The 23,609-nt window shown below is 38.5% G+C and overlaps 1 protein-coding gene across 23 annotated transcripts in view; it reads left to right on the plus strand.

Annotated features, from left to right (window-relative positions):
* Positions 1-23,609, plus strand: part of SIPA1L1 (signal induced proliferation associated 1 like 1) — a 377,379-nt gene that overhangs the window by 70,173 nt on the left and 283,597 nt on the right. For 12 of the 23 annotated variants that reach the window (XM_072839140.1, XM_072839153.1, XM_072839139.1 and 9 more), the window contains one exon: positions 11,372-11,438. The exons of 9 other annotated variants lie outside the window; for them this stretch is intronic. The gene's annotated coding sequence lies outside the window, so the exon portion shown is untranslated. Of the gene's footprint in view, positions 1-11,184; positions 11,233-11,371; positions 11,439-23,609 lie in introns of those variants that run through there. 2 more of the 23 variants (XM_072839147.1, XM_072839148.1) reach the window with 2 other exon arrangements.

Genomic DNA, 23,609 nt, shown 5'->3' on the forward strand with positions numbered 1-23,609 from the left:
TTGTAAAAAAAAAAAGGGGATAATAAAAAAAGGGATAATAATATCCATCTGCTAGGATTATTATATTGATTATATGAGATAGAGACTATTATGTGACTGGCATAATGTGGGCACTCAAAGAGTAATTATTGTTATTAATAAGGAGGATTACTTAATTGAAAGGTTGAGACATCGAGGGCTCTGTGAATAGTGTGAATAGAACTGCTGCTGCCACCTGCCCCAATTTTGGAGTAGGTAGCCATCATTAAAATAGCATATTAGGAGGCAGTTTTTAGAGACCTTCAACATGTAATGAAAATCTACCAAATATAATTGGACATGTATGCTGAAATATATAACTGTTTGTGTTTCTCATGTGTAGGTTGTAGATTGTCTCCATCCCTCTCAAGCTGCATATCTTTCTTAGCTCTCATGAGCCTTCCCATGTTCTTTCCCTCATTTCTGTATTTTCTTGATTTTAATATTTAGAAGCACCAGTTCATATTGTTATTTCTCCCCTTTAGTATCATGATGTACCTCTTAGTTATTTATATGCGTGTGTATAAAATTTCAGAAAGGTCGTAGGAAAGGAATCTTGATCATGTTATTCTCACATTCTACTCTGTTGCTTTGGTGATGAATGCTGCCCAGACCCTCCTTTTTTATTAGTTTTTATGTCATTTTATATCATAGAAGCAATACCCCTTTTAATTAATCTCTCTGTAATTGTATGGTTAGGTTATGGAAGGTGAGTTGGGTGGTGAACTCATGTCGGGTGGGTGACTTGTTGGAGTTGATCAAGGTCCTTGTTTGTGGTCAAGTTACTGCACCCCCCCCCCCGCCCCGACACACACACCGTGCTTATACCTCAGTGTGATCACTCTATTTCCTCCTGTTGGTCACCCAGTGCCCTGACTCTGAAGCTACTTTTTCTATAAAAAATGTAAGGTGGAGCTTACTTCTTCTTTTTCTTTAAAGATTTTATTTATTTATTCATAAGAGACAAATAGAGAGAGGCAGAGACTTAGGCAGAGGGAAAAGCAGGATTCCCATGGGGAGCCCAATGCAGGACTCGATCCTGGGACTCCAGGATCATACCCTGAGCGGAAGGCAGACATTCAACCACTGAGTCACCCAGGTGCCCAGAGCTTACTTTGTCTTCACTACACACATGTGTGCACATATGTGTAAGTGCAGAGATACACATATACACATAATACACATACACATACCCACCCCACTTGGCAGTAAAGAGACTGCATTTGGTATTATTATTATTATTATTATTATTATTATTATTATTTTATTTATTTATGATAGTCACACACAGAGAGAGAGAGAGAGGCAGAGACACAGGCAGAGGGAGAAGCAGGCTCCATGGACCGGGAGCCCGACATGGGACTCGATCCCGGGTCCCCAGGGTTGCGCCCTGGGCCAAAGGCAGGCGCCAAACCGCTGTGCCACCCAGGGATCCCCTTATTATTTTTATTTTTAAAAAAATTTTATTTATTTATTCATGAGAGACACAGAGAGAGAGGCAAAGACACAGGCAGAGGGAGAAGCAGGTTTCATGCAGGGAGCCGGACGGGAGACTCGATCCCAGGACTCCAGGATCACGCCCTGGGCCGAAGGTGGTGCTAAACCGCTGAGCCTCCCAGGCGTTCCTGCATTTGGTTTTAGATGAAGTCAGTAAAAGGAGACAAAATTAATAAATGCACAAGTTTTGCCAGTAATCTAAAAAATTTCTGTTTTGGAGATTGGCATTCAAGGGTGTATATATAGTCTAAAATTTTTCTAAGAGGCTTGCTTAAAAATAAGTAACCAGAAGACATTCTTTTTTTTTTGAAGACATTCTTTTAATATTCTGGGATTAGGAGCTGGTAAAAGTGATTCACCTTTTGTCTGAAAGTTTTTGAAGCATGTCCAAAGGGTACTTAAAGGGGAAAAACTGTTCTCCTTCAAGTTTATTAAAGGACTAACCATATTCTAATTTCATTTTAAGTTACACACTTTTAATTCACATGTTGATATACATTTTAATTTTCATTAATAGTTACCCTCATAGTAGGGATCTAGTATATTCTTAATGAATGACTATTTCATGACTATTAACTATTGATTTGTTACTGCTTTTAAGTTATGTTTAGCATTTGCAAGGGCTTCTTAACAGACTCTGTCATTTGATCCTCATAATCTTAGAAGTTAGATAGGGGAGGAATTTTCTCCATATTGCAGGGAACTTAGTGGAATTGCTCAGGTGCCACTAAATGATAACTCCAGGGTTTGAATTTAGTACTTCTAGCTTCTAATGCTATGCTTTTTGGTCAGCGCTATGGTGTTTTCCCATACAGATGTGGAAATATTTCAATACTTTGTGTTGTACAAGTCGTTCACTCATTCAGCAAAGTTTTGTTGAGGGTACGATTTTAAGTTCTAGGCCTTTGTGGATGAATGTAAAGACATGCTTTCCACTGTGAAGGAAGACTGTTCATAAATAAATAAGTAGATGAGGTAATTACTGTGCCTACAGTAATAATGATGGGTACATAGTAGGTGCCCAATAAATGTTTACTAAGTAAATAAATAAGTGAGCAAAGTGATAAAAAGGGAATAAACAGTGAGTGTAGGGTCTCATATAGATAGATGGACAACAGAAGGTATTTCTGAGGAAATGATGTCTAAGCCAGAGGAAGAGCATTTCAGACAAAAGGACAGCATATACAAAGATCTAGGGCGGGAAAGAACTTGACCTCGTTGAGGATACCGAAGATGGCAGTGGAGCTAGAGCATAGTAAGGCTAAAGAGACAGGAGTCCAACATGAAATTGAAGAGAAAGAGACCAATTATGTAGGCCCGCTCTTAGACCATGGTAAGAAATTTGGCTTTTATTCCAATGTTGGGAGACAATTTCCATGTGTATTGTGTTTCCATATTGATTACCTTTGTTCTGGACTGTCGTTTCAGGGGTGATTTGTATAGTCATCAGCCTTGGAGGCTACCCTCCAGAGCAAAGATCAGTCACATTTTACTATCTATATAATAAACACAATGTCTCCTTCTGGGGTAAAGTTCAGGCAGGCATACTGCCCATTATAAAAGATTTGGGTTCATTAAGCTTGGGGTTACTCTCCTGTAACAACCCGCTGCTGTGTGGGTATTACCTGGTGGGAATTGGGACTTAAGGGACTGGCACCAAAAAATGCTGATACTCTGACTACTGCTATTGCTGTGAGTAATGAAGTCCTTTGTCTCTGACCCGAGTGTCTCATGTCCTCAGTGGTATACGTACACCTGGGACAGTCTAACGTACTAGGTTGGAAGTTAGGGTAAAATCGTACATCTTGCATACTTCTTGATGTCTCAGGATATGTAAAGCCAGTGGTAGGTTTTCAGCAGGGGAATAATAATACGCAGTTTAACCTTTTAAGAAGTCAGTTCTAACTACCCTGTGGAAAATGATCATGGCTAGAAGTTAACGAGGAATCTGGGCCAGTTGTCTAGTTGAGAGATAATAGTGGCTTAGACTGGTGTGTTGCCAGTGGATATGGAGAGGAGGGAGTTATTCAGGATGGTCTTCAGGAGGTAGAATTTAGAGGTCTTATAGAATGCATATGGGCTGTGGAAGAAAGTAATAGACAGTCAAAAAAAGGAATAGACCGTGAATCTTAGGTTTTTGCTACAACAAATGGGTAGATAGAAGTGACTTTCAGTTGGAGAAGCATCAAGATTAAGATAATTAGCTTGCAAAAGAACTTATTTCTAACTTTTGTGTTTATTTTTATTTATTTAAAAGATTTTATTTATTTATTCAAGAGAGAGAGAGAGGCAGAGAGAGGCAGAGACACAGGCAGAGAGAGAAGTAGGCTCCATCTATCCTGGGTCTCCAGATCAGACCCTGGGCTGAAGGCGGCACTAAACTGCTTTTGTGTTTAGAAGTGCAGGGAAAGGAAGAATAAGTAGTAGGTTTGTACAACCTGGGATCAAAGGGCCGTTATGTGTACTTTCCAGGGGAAGAATATTTTTCTTTTCTTTTCTTTTTTTTTTTTTAAGATTTTATTTATTCATGAGAGACGCACACACACAGAGAGAGGCAGAGACAGGCAGAGGGAGAAGCAGGCTCCATGCAGGGAGCCCGATGCGGGACTTGATCCTGGAACCCCAGTATCACGCCCTGAGCTGAAGGCAGGTGCTCAATTGCTGAGCTACCCAGGTGTCCCAAAGAACATTTTTCTTGTGTCTTCATGAGTTGTAAAATCCATTAATGTTTAATGTTTAGAAATTCAAGTCTTGCAGTCCCTTATTAAGTGAATTGTCACATTTACACTAAATTAGATTAGCTTGCGAGGATTTATTTCTTAAATAGCTGTATTGATTTTTACCCCAAATTCATTATCTGGGAGTTTACAAGGAAACTCTTTAATATGTTTCAAGGTTTTCCCCTTTCCAACATTAAAATAAGAATGCATTTTTCATGTTTATTTTTTAGATTCTAAATTTCTTTAATTTTTTAAAAAAGAATTATTTATCTTAGAGAGAGAGAAAGCAGGGGGAGGGGCAGATGGAGAGGGAGAGAAGCAGACTCTCCACTGAGCACGGAGCCTGATTTGGGGCTTGATTTCTTAATACTGAGATCATGACCTGAGCTGAAATCAAGAGTCAGAGGATTAACTGACTGAGCCTCCCGGGTGCCCTGAGAGTGTGAATTTCTTTTAAAGCTGGGCTGTTGTCCCTAAATTCTCAAGGATAATTATTGCTTGTCCTGTGATCATGTAAGCTTAATATAGTAGGATGTAAGAAACAAGTGCCTATGAATTAATTTATTCTTTGTCATTTTCATTTGGAAATACCTCAGGATAACTTCTTGTCTTTCTAATACCGGTTACTGATTTCAGCAGCATCTGATTGCTTTTCATAAAGAAAGTAACTAAAAAGCTTGCAGAGGGGGTGGCCCTGGCCCTGCTTTCTTTTTTATCTAAAGAGATTTATTCTTTTGTGTGCTTCTCATGCGCTTACTGTCTTTACAGGATCATTTTGCATTTCTTAACCTTTATGTATTGTAGACTGTTTTAGGTTACAGCATGAAGTCTGCAATGAGTTTTGAATTAGTTTTGCACCATCTTGCACGTATTCTTTGTTTTCTTTCGTTCTATGGTATTTTCTTTAGTCTGTGGCCTAGGTCTAGATGTTTCCTCTTTGGAAAGAAAAGGAAAGGGAAGATAGAACTTATTAACAGGCTTTTGGGGGAGTTGGGGAGGAGGCTAAACCAAAAATTATTTCTGCTTTAATTTATATTCCACCCCTTGGAAATCAGCAGTGGGAAAACATATTCCACTGTAAAGACAGTCCCCCCCCCCCCCCCCCCCGCCAAAATCAAGAGCACAAAATCATTAGTGCTGATCATGAGACTTTTCTAGGTGGTATGAGTTGTTATTAATCACTAATAGACTCTGGAGATACTTCTACCAGAAATGCAGTTAGAATGCGGTTATTTCTGACTTTCTGAGAAGATAAATATGCTTTTTTCTTTTCTTCCCATGGAGATCCATCTTTTTGACTTTTAACAATTTTAAGCCATGCCTAGGTAGCAGAGTGGGATTTGAACTTTCTGGGATGTGTGGTCTTTCCTTCAGAGAACTATTGTTGCTGTGCCTCAGTATTCCATTAAACAAATTCTTCAAAAAAAAAAAAAAACCAAAAAAACAAAACAAAACAAAAAAAAACAAATTTGTTAAAAGGGCTCAACATTTGTCACTAATTTCAAATTTCACACACTGTGCATAAGTGATGTATAGTTTCGCCCTATTTAGGCTGTTTGGAACTTCATGAATGAGTTGCTAGTCTTCTCTCTCGTTTCCTGATTTCAAAACAAAGCAGAACTATTAGTAATAAGATTTTACCAGGGCCTTCTGAGGGATTTTATGTATTGACTTACTTGAGCCCGAATGTGTAGCCTATGGAATGTGCTGGAATCCTAAAGAATAATATATTCTATATTCTATATTCTATATATAATATAGAATATATTCCTATATCCTAAAGGATTCTTTATATTGTTCTTGCAGTCTCAGTAGCCCTTGATCCATAGTTCCATCTCTCCTGCCCATCTTCTTCCATTTGAGGTATAGCTGAGGGCACAGTAATTAGAGGATTTGAGTCAGACCTGGTTTGTGCCTGAGCTCCTGCTTGTTGATCTGTGACCCCAGGCAACACACTTAACCTTTCTTGGCTTCAGAGCTTCACTGTAAAATTCAGACTCTGCTGATGACCTCCTCACGGTTTAGTGAGACATAGTTGTATATGTCAAAGAACTTGTGTTTAGGGCTGGTAGGTTCTCACCAAGAACTAGAACACAATCAGTATTTTGAAGTTGTGTGTTCCCCTATGATCTCATCCTTCTGCCTCTGTCTGGATGTGACTACTATCCTGAATTTTAAGCATTCCCTTGCTTTAAAAAAGAATATATTTGTAAACTATATTTTAGCCTTGCCTGTTTGGGTTCTGCAAAAAATGGTATCATATATAGTCTCTAATAATGTTTTTGTCTCTGTGGGCTTCTCCCTTACTGGTCCCTTAAAGAGAGTAGGCTTTTTCTGATACTAGATCAGAGGTTGGGGTAGCATTAGGTGACACGGGGCACTGAGTCCAAGTAGGAAAAGGGATTATTGGGAGCTGGGTTTACTACTATTATAGGGAAGGGAGAGGGGAAAGCTAGAAAGACCCCATGGTTGGGCAGGAATTCAGGCCATCTGCATGAACTCCTGATCTGGAATAGACATAGATATAGAAAGAAAGAAGGAGGTGTGTGTATATGTATGCATGTACTTCTGTTCTCCTGGCTAGGAGCAGCTATAACCCATTTGCAATAAGCACACCCTGATCTTGGTTTCTAAATACCACTTTTCCCCCTTCTAGAATAGTAGGAGTTACTAGACTAGAAATCACTTTTTGGCAGCCATCATAAAATAATTAATATGGCCAAGAATTATCCCTGGACACAAATACTGGGTCAAAGTTCGTTGGTAGGATATTTATATAGTCTGAAAGTATCCTACCACAAAGTACTTAAAAATTACAAAGTAGAAAGAGTAACTTTGCAGTGGAAATCTGACAGAGTCCCCCCTAAAATCAGGTGATAGAAGTTCATGTTACCAGTATGGAAAAAAGATTAACATAGTGTATCACCTGGTAGGATACAACAAGGGGAACTATCTTCCTTGGCATTCCTGCTGAAAATTCGTAACTAGAAACTAATCATAAGAGAGTATTAGACAAACCCAAATTAAGGAACATGCTACAAAATTGGCCTGGTCTTCACAGTTGTCAAGGTCACGAATGTCAAAGAAAGTCAGGAATTCTAGATTGAAATACACTAATGAGATGTGAAAACTAAGTACAGTATGAGATCCTGAATGGATTGGATCCTTTTACTAAAATGGACATTATTGGGATAATTGGAGGGTGTAAGATCTGGTCTGCAGATTAGATGATGGTACTATGTAATTTTGATGATTTTCCTGGCCATAATTGCAGTTTTGTAGAATGCCCTCATTTATAGAAATTACTGTCTAAACTCTGTAGGGGTGATAGGCTATCATGTTGGCTACTTACTCTTAAGTGACTCTGAGAAATAAAGTTATTTGTACGAACTAGTCTTGGGTTGTTTTTTTTTTTTTTTTTTGGTTGATCTGAGATTATTAAGCAAAACAACAAAAAGCCCCTCGTATTAGTTGACTTAGTAGTTAATTGTTGGCTTATCGGACAAATCATTTGTAAGGTTTAAGAGGTTTGCTTTTTCATGTTGTCTTGTCTTGCAGCTGCCCCATAGTGTAGGCTTTATGCCACATCTTGATTTGTCTTTTGGTGTATTGGTTTTAGAGTATTTGCCATTATTTCATGGGGTGCCTGGGTGGCTCCCTCCATTAAGCATCTGACTTTTGATCTAAGCTCAAATCTTGATATCAGAGTTGTTAGTTCAAGCCCCATATTGGGCTCCACATTGGATGTAGAGCCAACTAAAATAGAACAATACAAAACAAAATAAAACAAAAATAAAAATAAAAAAGTATTTACCATCATTTCATTAATATGTTCTTTCCCCTGCTCATTATTTATTGTGACAAACTCCTTTTCATGGAAAGCATGATTTATAGAAATAGGGCCTTTCGTTGTTACAATTTAGTGATAATACTATATTTAATTTTGACTTTGTATGTTTAACTCTTTTATCCTCAATTTGCTGGGGAGCTATTCAAGCTTTCCTTTTTTTTTTTTTAATTTTTTTTTTTTTTTTATTTTTTTTATTATTTTTTTTTATTCAAGCTTTCCTTTTCTCTCTCTCTCTCCTGTTCTTTCACCATACTGTATCTACCTTAGCATTGAACATATTTCATTAGGCTTTTAGTATAAGATATTGGGCTGGTTGATTGCTGTTTTAGAATTTAGAGTTTCAGAAAGCATAAACAGGGTAAGGGGAATTGCATAGACAGAGTGGTGAATTCGATGTTATACTAAATCATAAGCTGGGCAGTTACCTAAGTGGTTAGCCCCCAGAGGTTTAGGATGAAGCATATCAGGACCAAGTTGGTCATACTTTAAAAGTTCTAAGGTTTGGGAGGAGGGTCAGGGAAAGGTAGGGGAACTAAGGGAGAAGGTTAATTGTCAGAACAGCCTTCCCTCTCTGAAAACGTGATGTGCGAGTTATCTGTTTGGTAGAAATCTGCCCTTTCTTGTTAGAACAAAGAATTATGGGTTAAAGGCATTGAATGTCCACCCATACTTTTTTTTCTGTGGTGGAACTGAAATCCATCATCGGACTTGTTTTCCTTAGGTAGGGTGGAGGACAAATTTCTCTTTAGCAGCTACACTAATTTTAATATTTTTCAGAATGATCAAGGAAAAAAGCTTTTAAAAACCCAGAGTGGTAGTTACATTGCACTTAGTATACACCCACACATGCAGGCTTTTCTTCAGCATTTTGTTATTTTTTTTCTTGCTGCTTTTACAGTGTAGGTGGCCTTCTCTGGATTGCTTTTGACAGGAAATTGAGCAACCTTTCTTTTTTGGAACAGAATATATTTTACTGGTGAGAGGAAAAAAAATAAAGTGTTTATGTTTTGAAATTTGATTATGAATTTTTATTTGAAGACTGATTTTAAGTCTAGGAAAATGAGGTTGGGTTAAGTAGATTTCACATTGTGTGTTAATATTTCTGAGCCTCCCTAGTAATTTTTAGGCCTTCCCTTCTTTCTTCCTTTTTTATAGAAAAAAAGGAAGGCCTGGAAATTATTTTGCTTAATAAAAAAAAAAGTACTCTGCTTTGTTCTCTTAGCCGCTTGCTGATGGGTATTAAGAAGTCATCTTTGACCAGCTCATTAGTTTTTTGGCTTTTGTTTGAGGCTGCCTTCCCCAGTGGTCTTCTATCTATAGTGGAGGAGTGATGGGCTCTACACTGGTTTCACAGGCATCTTGAATCTAGAATGGGTATTAGCCCTTCCTTTGGACAAGAACATTATTCAGTAAAGCTTCCTAATGATTCGGTTTTTGTAGAGGTTCCCGGAGCACGGGTAGGGGGCTCCAGATGGGAGGGCTGCCTCTGACACAGATCCAGCCTACCCTGCCAGCCCCCCCACTGATCCTTGGGGATGCGAATGCCAGTCTGCCCGCCGCACACCCAGGTGCTCACTGCCTGGGTGATTGTGGTTGAGTACGATTTACATAGTTCCTTTCTACACTGGGGACTCAGAGAAAGAAATCAGTCTATAATTAAAATATAAACTCACATGCTACATCGAGGAAATGTCCAGTCAGAATGGACTAATTCTGATGGAATCTTCCTAAGTGTATTCATGTAGCATATCCTTTCATTTGGTTTAAACTTTGCATGTTTGTTCATGAATCTAGCCAGATTACTGGTGCATGTCAGCTGTCAGATATGTCTTCGTTATGTAATTAGTTAGTTACAGCTCATTAATTAAGCTCGACAAAACAAAGCATGTGTTTTGAGTGTTACAGGTGTCCTTACTTATTTTCTTAGGCTGTGGATGCAGCCTAAGGAAATAAGTTGACTAAGTGTATTGGTCAATCATGTAGAAACTGCAGGGTTTAGTATGTGGGAAACTTGACTTCATAGGTTTCTTTTCCCCATAGTGCCCCCCTGCTCTTTGCACCATGTGATTGCAGTAGGGGAGGAAAGACCTGCCACAAGGTTTTGCCAGGGTCTGTTTTGCTGTCTGCATAAAGTCATGGTAGGCTCCGTTTGAACATTGAAAGTGGATTTTGAAGTACCTAGCTGCATATTTGGCTTAATCAGTGATGGGAGTCCTACTATCTAGGGTGAGAAGCCGGGAAGAGGAACTTCACCCCTCTTGGCCTTCCCAGGAATGGGGAATATCTGTGAGGGAAACTAAGCCCTGGTTCTTTTCACTCTTCTTAGTTTCCATTTTATATGTCTGGGAACAAAGTTGTGGGGCTAAGTTAACATAGTTGTAGTCTGACACAGCATTTCACCTCAGTGAACGTTAAAAAATTAGTTTCTTGGAAGGCTCTTAAGGGCATGTGTACTTTGATTATTTTAATATTTTTAGAATGGATACATGTACTGTATATTATTAATATGGAGCATGGTCATATTCCTTTAAGTAATGATAAGCTTACCAGTCACAGGAAATGTTACTGTCTCTAGTGGGAGCTTATAGCCTATCTGAAAGGACCAGTTGAGAATTGTAAAATTTCTAAGTGATCAGAATAGCTGTTTGCTTTGGAACAGGGTTTCTCAACCTTACTGCTGTGACCTTTGGGGCTGGATTATTCTTTGTAGTGAGGGGCTGTCCCGTGCAGTAGGATGGGGTTAGCAGCATCCCTGGCTTCTACCCATTAAATGCTGGCAGCATACCTCTTCCCCATGTTGAGACAACCAAAAATATTTCCAGACATTGCAAGATATCTCCTGGTGTTCTCACCCCCTGTTGAGAACCACTGGTTCGGAACAGTGGTTCCCCTGGGCACGGACAGGCTGACTACATCAGCATCACCTTGTTGGTGCACTTCGTACACATTCGAGTTCCTGAGTTTCTCCAGACTTCCTGAATGGATGATACGGGCTGCAGCCCTGGATCAGCAACCTGCCTAGAGACTGAATAACTGGGTTTAGGAATTTGTTGTTTAAGTGGGAGTGGCTGTTGGTTGGCTTACGTTTAAATATGTGTTGAACTACACATAAAGAGATGACCAGTGAAGGAGAGTTTTAGAGGTAGAGTAAGTATATCCTCTCACAGTTATGATTTGGTTTGTAGCAGTGATCTTTCCCCCCTTAATATTGTGAGGGACAATTGTATGTTTTTCAGAATTCGAAAATAACCTTATTATGCTAAAGTTGATAATTATTTTAATCCAGGTGTTGAGAGAATACCTCAAGTTGGACTCAAAAGCAGGATTCATTACTAACTCTGACGTGGAAGAAGGTGAGTTGGTGAAGTAGTCACAAAGTCCTGTGGGGGAAGGGAGTGCCACTTGGCTGCTGATGCTTAGGAGGCCTGCTCCTTGTAGGGATATGCAGATTTGTCACACGTGGACCCTGTGTTTGTTCCTCACTGGTTTTTCCTCCTTCATTGTTTTTGCTGCTGAAAGGCAGAAATGGAATTGGGGAGGAAAGGAAACTCCTGTGCAGTTTGTACTCGTTGATTTCTGAATTCAGCATTGTCATCTTTACAGATAAAATAGTTCAGGTTTTTTTTTTTCTGGCTACTTAAATTAACAATAAGAAGGTTTTTATTACCTACTAATGTTCCTGTTGCACAGTAAATCCGTTCCAAAAAGTCTTCTATGTGTTTCTTAAAATTTGATGGATGTTGACGCCTTAGCCCATGCTAACCGTGTTGCATTAGGGTGTGATTTCGAATGTCAGGCTTATCCTGAAAAAGTGAGAGATGGTTGGATGATCTGCCTGACATTTATCATGTGGGTGTCACCCCTGGTCTCAGAGTGGTTCCCCTTGGTTATTACTCCCAGGTACGAACCCAGGCCCACTTTAGGCCTGTTGTAATGTTTCAATGCACATTTTCATCAGTTGTAAAAGGGTATGTACTCTTACTGAGAAAAACAACAGTGTCATTCAGATTGAGAGAGACATTTCCACAAGCTACAAATGGTGTAATAAGTTAAACTCTTAAATTCAGATAAAATAAGTGTCTTGGGGATGTGTAGGTTTCTTTGGTTTTGCTGAAGCAAAGACTTGGGGATTTTTCTTACTTGTTACTTCTTTGGAAGCAGAAGCAAATTGCCTAAGGAGTTGGCTCTTCTGGAGCACTACAGCCTACAAAGGATGGTCAAGGTTATCTGAGCATCTCCTGTAGTAAACCTTTGTGCAGAGCCTAAGGCTTCTTTTCCAAAGCCTGCTGAGTAATTGGAGCAGTGCTTTCAAAGTGGCTGGCTGTCTCCAACCTTCCTTGCATTTCAGTAAGAGGAACTGAAGAATGATGATCTCTGATGATGTTTTTAAAGTGCATTAGGACACTTTACTGGTAACATTTATTTGATCAAACTCAGCATTGTTCTTTAATAAAGTGAAATCTAGGAAGGATTTTTAAGTCTCCGTAATCTGTAGCCATTTGAAAAGCCCAAGTCTTTATTAGCAACAAATTAAAAACCTGTCTTTGAGAATGTAGCATCTGTGGAACCATCAAGAATTGCTTAGTGGTGCAGCAAGCAGCCTATAGACATGCCCCATGACTGTAGCTCGGGTGTTTTGTGGAGGAAGAGAAATCAGTGGCTGGCATTCAGTGCCCTCTGGTCTTCACTTTAGTCTTGGAAGTTGTTTTTCAAGATAGACTTTTTCCCCTCCAGAGTGCCTGTATACAATGGAAACATGTACCTTCTATGCAGTCCCTGTGTGCCTTACGGTATTTTAAACACTCTTAGGTAAGGATCAGGCTCCTAGTATGGCCGTTGTTAGCAGAAGCTGTAAGTTCTGGGATTACTGTGAGGCTAAGCTTGCTTAGCTTTGGTATTGTAGCAGCTACACCGTGTCTTTTGAATTTTGTTCAGCCTTATAACCTGAACCTGGGGCACTTAAAGCATTCTGTTTAAGCGATTAAAACACTGTTTAATAGCGGTAATATCTGACGGTGCTAGGTAGGTCTATCTGTCCGGTCAGGTGGGAGATTCTTCTCGTAAGCATTCTTACTAGCTCAGGTCTGCTCAAACAGACAAGGGAGGCTTCAATTGGGCCATTTTCCAGACCTCTTGGTGGCATAACTCTTTCTTGGCCTTCTAAATGTGCACTTCCTTTCTAAAGACTCTATCTCCACTTTAGAGATATCTGAATCAATTCCCTTCTTCAGAAGGAAACAAAAATCCAAAAAACCAAACCAAACCAAATGCACCCACCAAAATGAACCAAACCAAATGCACCCACCCAAATGAACCAAACCTTGTATTTTCTAGGCAGTCATATGTGGATTTTATTAAATCCATCATTCTTAAACATTTTTATTTATTTTTTGAGTAACATTATTCAAGAATACAGAAAGCATACTTTTCCTTCCCTTAAAAAGAATTGTATTGCTATTTTCTTTCTAAATCCTCAGCGAAAAACAGAGTGCTGTTAATTGATAATAATCTCTCACTAAATTATTTGCTTTCACACATTGAAACATTTGAATAATTTTTCCCAAGTATTGTATTTTTGCTTTGGATTTTCCCTTGTATAGATAGTTATGTGCTGGTAGGTGAGATGTTGTTTAAATTTTTCTCTTACTTCAGTCTGATTATTGCATCCCATTCTTCTGCTTTTAATGGGAGAGTAGTTGAAGAAATTTTAAAAAGCTGTGCACTTATTTCTTTTCCTGAAAATAAAATTTAAAAAGAATAACTCGTCACATTTATATGTAAATGCATGTAAATACATGATATGCAAAGTAAAGACATACTTCTTACTGTTTTCACGGGAAGTCCCGGTCATTTAGTAAATATAAAAGGAAAAGAAAAAGAACACATGTTCGTGCATTCTCCTAGACTTTTCTTGGTATTGTATCAGGTAGTAGCAAGAAATCCAATAATCATAGTGCCTTACATCAGCCATCCACACAGTAGAATGACCATAGCAGATTCAGAGGTCAGCTGAAAAATGGAACCTCCTCCCTGGCTGTCCAGCCTCATGTCCAGTGATGTACCTCATCTCTTTCTTCTGCCTATAACCCTAACAAATCATGTCTTCCTTAAAACTGAAGGGAACGGATTCCTCGTTAAAGGTAGTCCAGTGACAGACAACAGGTTAATTAATAAAGGACTTTGAATATAGTAACTTTTAGAAGGGATGAAGTCAGATGCTTCCCTCGAGCACACTTGTGAGGTTCTTTGGGTCAGCCTACCTTGAAGTTTCCCAGTGGCACTGAGAGTACAAAAGGAAGACAGCTTTTTAGGATATAAATAGTGGATGGAATTTTATTAACTAAATGCTAACTATAATATAATATGAAAATACTAAAATTTTATAGTAGCGAAGGGATGCTTGCAGAGTTTTTCCTTTCATCTTTGGCCACGAGTAATGGGAATGGGGCTCGGCATGCCTTGTGGTCACTACAGAATTATTTCACTCTTCTTATTTATTATTCAGAGCCTTCTTTTTTGTTCTTAAAAAAGAAGATTCTGTGAAATCCTTTGGCCTAGCAGACATTTTTACCAGCCTATAGAACTGTGGCATCACTCCTTCACATTGACTGATAATATCATGCTCCTTTTCTCTGGAGTAGGGACAACTTACTCTCACTGAAGTTTTACCCCTTATGTTCTTCAAAACACAACTGGCCCACATCAAATAAAGAGTTGCCTCTTTTAAACTCATTCTTATGACAAACAGAACAAATGCTAATAGGAATTGATTTAGGTTGTCTTTGGAAGAGTGCTTTATTTCTTAGTACCTGGTTCTTATTTTGGTCCTGGGTTTGTATGGCTATGATCTTGTATACTAATACCATGTTACCTAGTCAGTTCCTCAAACTATTTGTTTTCTAGTTGACTGTCTAATAAATGTAAAATGTGCTAATAGGAGTGGATTTGAGCAAATGTCTAAAGAAGAAAGAAAGAGAAGCAAGGACATGAACATTGAATGGATGTGAATGGACATCCGGGTAGGAATGGTGCAGATCTGCCACTGCTTGCCTTAAAAAGTTGGGTCGGTGAAGGAATTTTGAAGACTTGGCTTCTGGGAACAGATCCCAGAGTGGATCTAGACATGAAACTTGTGGGGAGCTCGCCTCTGCTAGTTCTTCACAATATACCTTTTCTCAAAGGGTTTAGGAGACTGTTTGTGGTAGGAGTTTTATTTTACAACCTAGGCTTTATTTTCATGTTTGTCAATACTTGAGCGTATTTCATATAAAAAGTTGTAAATATCTTCACGAGCATTTGAATGGCTTTCATCAAAACCATGTGTTCAAAATTAAGGCCATGGTAGGTGAAGTCTTCCATTTAGGGAAGTGCAGTATGCCATGTTTTGGGGGTTTTGCTGCACCCAGGAGATGCCTTTATTGTACCTTTTTGGAAATGATTTTTAATCAAGAGAATATAGAGGTGAATGCCCTAGGCTTGAGGAAAGCTATTGCTCCTATCTGCACAAAACATGCCAAGGCCCCTAATGAGTAGATGATAAAAAAAGACATGGGAAAGGTGTGGACATGTTCCCTTTCCACATGGCACCAGCCTCTTCAGAGGTAAGGATGTTCCCTGAACCATTGTTTGTCTCAGCTTATGGTTGGCTCTGTGTTCTTGCCATGATGGTGTCCTTAATAAAAATGCACTCATGCACTGCTATTCTAGGTGAGTCTTCAGTAGGTTAAGTAATGAAATGGTTGCTGAAGAACTAATGGACTTTGATTTTTTTTTTCCCTCCTCAGAGAGTAAAATTTTTTTTTAAGTCTATAACTTAATTCAGTAACTGGCCTTTTTCTGCCACTGACTGTTTTTCCCCCCAGTGAGTTGGAATACAAATGGCTTGAGAAATTGATAAGGTAACATTTGCTGGGTATTGTTCTATATATAGGGACCTCTGGGTATGTCTTAGCCTTAAAGCTTTTGTAGTTACAAGAAGTAAGATATTCTATTTCAGTAGCCATTTGTCTCCCCTCTGGATTTATTAGTGGAGAAGTTAATTCAATTAAGTAAACAACTTAATGTATATAGAGAGTTTTTTTTTTGGTTGATGTTGACCAGGCTAGAAGTACTAAAAAACCAAATGCTTCTTGTAATCAAGTTGTTTTTCTAGAGGAGAAGATAAGACATAATTAAAATTTGCAAAAAAAAAAAAATAAATAAAAAAATAAAATAAAATAAAATTTGCCATTACAAATGACCAAATGTAATACGGCCTTTTGTGGAAATACAAGTACAATGCATTGAAGTGTCTATAGAGGGAGAAGTAAATCTATGGAGATGGTGTCATTGGAACTGAGCATTTAAAGATCCATCCATCCATTCTCTAAAAGGATAACATTTGTTTCTTTAGGTAACCGAAGTAATTCTTACTTATTGTATAGAATCTGGATGTTCCTAAAAGGTGCACAGATAAAAATAAATATCACCCAGTTCATACCAGGTCACTCAGTCCCCATCACTCAGAGGTAACTATCCCTGTTAACATTTTTGCTTTTTATTTGTGAAAAATTTTAGACATACACTGAAGTAGAAAGAAGCGCACAGTGAGGCCCCACATCCTCCACATCTAGTTTTAATTATAGACATTATGTCATGCTTGTTCATTCATCTTCTTTTTTTTTTTTTTTAATTTCAAAGCACTACTTAGATATTATATCATTTTACCTGTAAATATTTCAGTGAATATTTTTTAACAGATAGTGACTTTAAAAAAGTCACAATATCTTTACTCTTAACAAAATTAACAATTATTCTTTAATATTACTTACTAGCCAGTCCTGTAATCCCCAGTTCATGTTCAGTGTCTTCCATTCTCTCAAAAATTTGATTTCACAGTTAGTTTGTTAGACCCAGGATCCAAGCAGGTTAAATCCTGGCATTCGTCTCTTTTAAGTCTTTCTTGATCTAACATTTCCTTTCCCTTTCTCATGTAATTTATTGTAGAAGAAACCAGGTCATTTGTTGTTTAGGACTGCTAATATTTTAATAGTGTTCTTTTAGGTTTGTTCTACCTAAAAGTGTATATTTTATTTATTTTTTTTTTTAAAGATTTTTAAAAATTTATTTATCAGAGACAGAGAGAGAGACAGAGAGACGGGTAGGGGCAGAGGGAGAAGCAGGCTCCATTCAGGAAGCCTGACGTGGGACTCGATCCTGGGTCTCCAGGATCACACCCTGGGCTGAAGGCGGTGCTAAACCCGTAAGCCACCGGGGCTGCCCACCATGTGTATATTTTATTTTATTTTTTAATTTTTCCAAAGATAGATAGATAGATAGATAGATAGATTTATTTATTTATTTATTTATTTATTTATTTATTTATTTATTTATTTATTTATTTATTTATGATAGAGAGAGAGAGAGGCAGTGACACAGGAGGAAGGAAAAGCAGGCTCCATGCCAGGAGCCTGATGTGGGACTCAATCCTGGGACTCCAGGATGGTGCCCTGGGCCAAAGGCAGGCACCAAACTGCTGAGCCACCCAGGGATCACACCTTGTGTAGATTTTAAAAGCAAAATTGAAATCCTGTGCATGCTGTTTTAGAAGCTGTTTTTATACTTAGTGATATAAGGAGGACATTTTCCTGTTATTTACCCTTCCACAATTTTCTTTTTTTTAAGATTTTATTTACTTAGCTTGAACAGGAGGGAGGGAGAGGGAGAAGTAGACTCCCTGCTGAGCATGGAGCCTGATGCGGGACTCCATCCCAGAACCCTGAGATCATAACTTGAGCCAAAGGCTGATGCTTAACCAACTCTGATGACGAGAGTCATTCAGGTGCCTTTAGAATTTATTTTCTGTTAAGTCATGGCATTACAGTAACTAAAAATGAGAAAGATGCATTTGGTTATATTTAAAGTATATCTTACTTACGTTAGTGATCGGTATTATAACATCAAATTGCTCATTCCTTCCCTTCCTCCCTCCCTTTTCTAGTTCTTCCTTCCCTTCCTCCTTTTCCTCCCCCACCCCTATTTAAAAGATTTTATTTATTCATGAGAGATACACAGAGGCAGAGACATAGGCAGAGGGTGAAGCAGGCTCCCTGCAGGGAGCCTGATGTGGTACTTGATCCTGGGGCCCTGGGATCATGACCTGAGCCAAAGGCAGATGCTCAACTACTGAGCCATGCAGGTTTTCTTCCCCACCCAGCAGCTACCTGTTATGGTATAACTATAGCTATATAGTTATAGTTAGCTATAACATTGGTGATGAGTTCCCGGAATCCAGAGTGCGTTTTATGTTCCATGAGCCATGTGAATAAAGGGTTGTGTAAAACCCAGGCTTATGGTATGCTGACAGTGTTGAAAATAGAGGAGTTTGAGGGTGTCCATCCAGCCCAGATTTTCTGGAGAGTCCATGAAAAGAAGGGGACCCTCATTATTGTTATTGTAAGATGACCTTTATGAAAAAAGTTAAGTTTGCATTCTTACAAAGTGTAGGCCACTAGTGGGAAATCATTCCTAAGTAGTTAAAAGGGACCATGCCTGTTTTAGTTGAGATGTTAATGTAATGTTTTTATTTTAAAACATTTATTTATTTATTTTAGAGAGAGAGAGAGGGAGGAAGAGAAGGGAGAGAATCTCAAGCAGACTCTCTGCTTAGCCTGGTGCAGAGCTTGATCTCAGGACCCTGAGATCGTGACCTGAGCTGAAATCAAGAGTCAGACACTTAACTAACTGAGCCACCCAGGCACCCCTTTTTCATCTTATTCTTTAATCCAAAGTCACCTAATAACCCTGTAAAGTCCTTGTCAGATGTTTTTAAGTTAATTTTACTAAGAGTAATAAATGAGTCTGCTTATAAGGTTTTCTCTGTACCACCCCCTTCCCGTTTCCGTATAGCTCTCCAGAGCTAAGTACTTTGTTGATGTGGGGTTTATATTTTCATTTCTAATGTGAAGATTTGGTATTTTTTTGTTTCAAAACTTCATATAATTGGTATTGTATTGAATATCAGTAACTTCTTGTCATTCAGTTACATGCTTTGGAGATCTCTCTTCATATAAACCTAGTTCATCTTTTTCAATAGCTGCCTATTCTGTAGACTCATCAGGGGAATATAGCATGGTTTTTCTGCCATTCTCCTGATGCTGAATTCCTAGGTAGTTTTCAGTATTCCTGGTTACAAATCAGACTGCAGAAAATAGCCTTGTCCTTGGCTGTGTGCATGTGGGCATAGGTTTCTCTCTGCGGTTGTCAGGCCAGGGGATATTGTAATAGATACTCTCAAATTGTTCTACCAGAATGACTCCCATTAGAAGAGGGAGTTTATCTAGAGAAAGGTTCTCAAATTCCACATATTTATCTAGAGAAATGGGACAGCACAGGAGCTAAATCTAAGAACTAACTTACGGTTTACAAATAAGTAGACCTTATTAACTTTTAATATTTGACTTTGAAATTTCTTTTTTTAAATTATTACTATTTTTTAAGTAGGCTCCATGCCCAGCATGGAGCCCAGTGTGGGGCCTAAACTCATGACCTTGAGATCAAGACCTGAACTGAGATCAAGAGTTGGACACTTAATGGACTGAGCCACCCTAGCGCCCTGAAGTTTTCTTTTTTAAGACTAGTTTTATTTATTGGGCTAGATTTTGCTACCAGATGTGAATTTATTTCTATGTAAAGATTTCTGCAATTAAATGATTAACAAGTGAATTATTACAATGGCTACTGTGCTCTCACATGAAAATAACACTTAGTTTTAGAATCTGTGTACTGGGGCGGAGCTGGGTGTGGGGATTGTATTAAGTGTCTGCGGTCTGCAAGGCCTTCTCAGTGAACCGCTAATCTGTGTTCTAATGGCTGAGGAATGTTTTGTGTCTCCGGCATCACCCCTGCCACATTATGGACACCACAGGCAGAGGGAATACATAATTAGATGAGGGCCTCCTCCAGGGGAGGGGTAGGCACGCTGCCTTGTCCTTAGGTTTCCTGTAAAGAACATTCTTCACAGTAAAGAATGTTTCCTTTGCATGGTTGTATGGCATGTCAGGGAAGACAGGCACAGTTCTTCATTCCTTCAATGTTGTAAGAAAAGAAGGTAATAATTGTTTTATCAGTTGATCATGTTCAGGAGCTCTGGATTTTGAAGTTGTCAGTCTTAAAATGCGACTTCTTTCTCCTGCAGTAGTATTCCTTTTAATTTCCAAAACCCTTTACATGAGGCCTGATGGAGCTTCTGAGCCTTGCACTTTGCATCTGTCAGATGGGGCTCATGAGCCACGGGCCTCACACCGCTGCAGGGATGCCAGGTGCCTCTGGGGTGTGCCTGGTAGGGAGTAGGCTCCCAGCTGCCTGGGCCAGAGAAGCCTTGTGGCCCCACCTTCTCCTGTAACAGATGAGGAGACAGACAGAGCTGGTTTCTCCCCCTTTGGTTTGTCCTAATGACTAAGATAACCTTTGCCACACACACATCAGGTCACCGTGCGGCTCTGCCTCTTGAGCAACCAGAGGGGCAGCTTTTACGCACAGCTTCTTTTTGCTTGGAATTCCCCTTTCTCCTCACCACCTGTCAGTCACCTTTCCCTCCTTTGAAATACGTTCAAGTTCATTTCCTCAGGAAGGCATTGCTGGCTTATCCTACAGGTGGATATCATTTCATATCCTCACCCACTCAAGTATATCTTTCCCTGTGGAAATCTGAACTTACTTGTATGTTTCTTGGGAAAATTCTTCTCTGTTCCTAAATTATTTATAAACAACCTTACACCATAAAATGCTGATTGTTCAGGGAAAAAGAACTATAGAAGAAAACCATACTTATTAGTGGCACAATGTTATTTCTATGTATTGAAAGGGAAAATGTCACATAGAGGTGAAGTCTCTGTGTTAGTTCCTAATCCCCTTTCAAGCCAGTAGGTCAAGGTTGAGGCTTATGTTAAATAAATTAGAAAAAAAAAAAAAAAACAAAACCCAGCAACTATCTACTGACAGTTCATGTATCTTTGCATGTGGATATATGTCCGCAACTTTCCCTAACATTCTCTTTTTTCCGTGCTACGAAAAGTGGTGAGCAAAATAAAAATATCAAGTAGCAGTATACACTCTTAAAGATAACTCACAGAAGTTATATGTAGACTAACTAGTACATGAAAGATCTACGAAAGCCAAGTTTGAAGCTTATGTAATCCTAAACATGAATGAACAATTGAGTGGATGTTTCACTTACAGCATACACAATTTAATTTCAACACAGAATTCAGTAAATCTTTCCTTATTCACTTGAGAACACATATGTATGCCTTCAGTTTGTAAACAAATGTTTTTTTTTTTTGTTTTTTGTTTTTTGTTTTGTGTTGGGTCACTCCGGAAATAGGAAGGAAACATTACAGGTGGCTCCTTCCCCAGTATATACAGGCAAATGCCTGTATTGATGGTGTGTTTGTATGAAAGGACTCCAAGGTCTTCGTTTATATTCGGGATGTAAGGAAAAGAGACGTAATCAACTTTTAGACCTAGAAGGAGCCTTAGCTACTCTGTGTTTTATAGATGGAAAATGAGTATTCACAGAGATCAGAAGTTTTGCCCAAGTTATATTACTTCATGGTGTTGGTCCTAGGCTCAGATGTGAGTTTGTGGAGATGGATGGTGCTCTGGGGAGAAACTCAGTAGTATTTCTTTGCCCATTCAGGGACCTCTGTATTCTATGGGACCTATGTTATCTATCTTTTGCATTTTGAATATTTAGAAAATTAGGTATTGATGGGACTTGAGGCTAGAATTTCTTCTTCAGACATTCTTAAGCATGCTACCTACAAGTTTTTTCCTGAGGAGGCATCATAGAAAACCAAAAATTAGAGTTTTATCATTGTCTTAAATTGCAAAATAAGTAATTTTCCTTGAAAAGTATTTTTTTTTTAAGATTTTATTTATTCATGAAAGACACAAAGAGAGAGAGAGAGAGAAGAACAGACACAGGCAGAGGGAGAAGCAGGCTCCATGCAGGGAGCCCGATGTGGGACTCGATCCCGGGTCTCCAGGATCACATCCTGGGCTGAAGGCAGTGCCAAACCACTGAGCCACCTGGGCTGCCCGAAAAGTATTTTAAGTAAAACATTTTTGAAAATGTAAGGGAGCATCAGAGTTTCACCTTTTCAAGAGTTGATTTGAATTTTCCCTAACTTTACTCCAGAGACTGTCTTATTTGTCCTTCTATTCCCTACAGCTCCCGGCACAGAGCTGTATTTGCCTCTGTTTTCCTACCCCCATCTTTGGTGAAAATTACTTACTTTTCTTTTCTCTTCTGTGTCATTGTGAACTAAGGACCAAAGGAAACCCCTAGAAGGATTGTTTGGCTGTTTGAAATACAAAATTTCTTACTAATCAAAACTTAGGTTACTGACCCAGAACATAGGAATTTTGACTTTCATTTGTTGAACCTTTACCACATGGCAAATATTCTCCAGATTCTTTAAGTACAGAGATGAGTTGTCATGGCCCCTATGTTGGGGACCAAAAATCTGGTAGGTGAAGCAGGTGGGTATTTAGGTGCAATAATTGGAGTATTAGAAGTGTTGAAGCCATGTATCTACTCTTGATGTTTCTCATTAGCAGTATATAGAAGGACATGAATACCATGGATGATAATAAATTTAATCACAAAATTGCTTTTTTTAAATTAAGCTTTGTCTTAATAGCTAATACATTCCTATAGAGTAAAATCTAGTGAACCTAAATGGTATAGATTTTATTCAGATTTCATGAGTATTTCTACTAATGCCCTTTTTCCAGGATCCAGTCTAGAAATGTCATATTGCATTTAGTATATATGCATTTTAAAGTTTATTTTTACACAAATTGCAGTATATACCACACTATGTTTTCATTCTGTTCCATTCCAGTTTATGGTTGTACTTTATTATCCAATTTCTTATTGATGGACTTTAAGTTGTTTCTAATCTTTCAATTTTGTTAACAATGCCTCGGTGGCTGTCTTTGAACTTGAGTGTGTTCAGATTTATATAGAAGCAATTCCAGATTCAAGTATATGTATCTTCCTGTCTGGGATAAATATTACCAAACTGCCCTCCATAGGCGTTGAACAAGTTTACACTCCCATCACCAATGTATACCTTTCTCCTTCCTCCTGCAAGTAGTGTGTGATTAAACCTTTTAATCTTTGCCAATTTCATAACTGAAAAAGGGAATCTTTTTGTCATTTTCCTTTGCATTTCTCATTATAAATGAGCTTATACGTACTGTTGTGTTTTAAGAGCAATTTCTCTTCCTGTGAATTGACTTTTGTGATCCTTTGTCCATTTATCTGAGATAAGCTCTTTGTATAAAAAGAGAAATTATCCCACTGGGTGTGTATTTTGTCATTTATGTTAACTTGAAATGTATACATTTATTATGTTTGGATAATCAAATTTATGTTTTACTTTATGGAATTTGGGTTTCATGTCCTTCTTAAAAAGGTCTTATGCTCTCTCCAGGAGTGTGAAAAATGTCTCCTGCTTTCTTTTCATATATATATA

The sequence above is a fragment of the Canis lupus genome, chromosome 9, assembly GCF_048164855.1.
Source record: "Canis lupus baileyi chromosome 9, mCanLup2.hap1, whole genome shotgun sequence".
Lineage (NCBI taxonomy): Eukaryota > Metazoa > Chordata > Mammalia > Carnivora > Canidae > Canis > Canis lupus.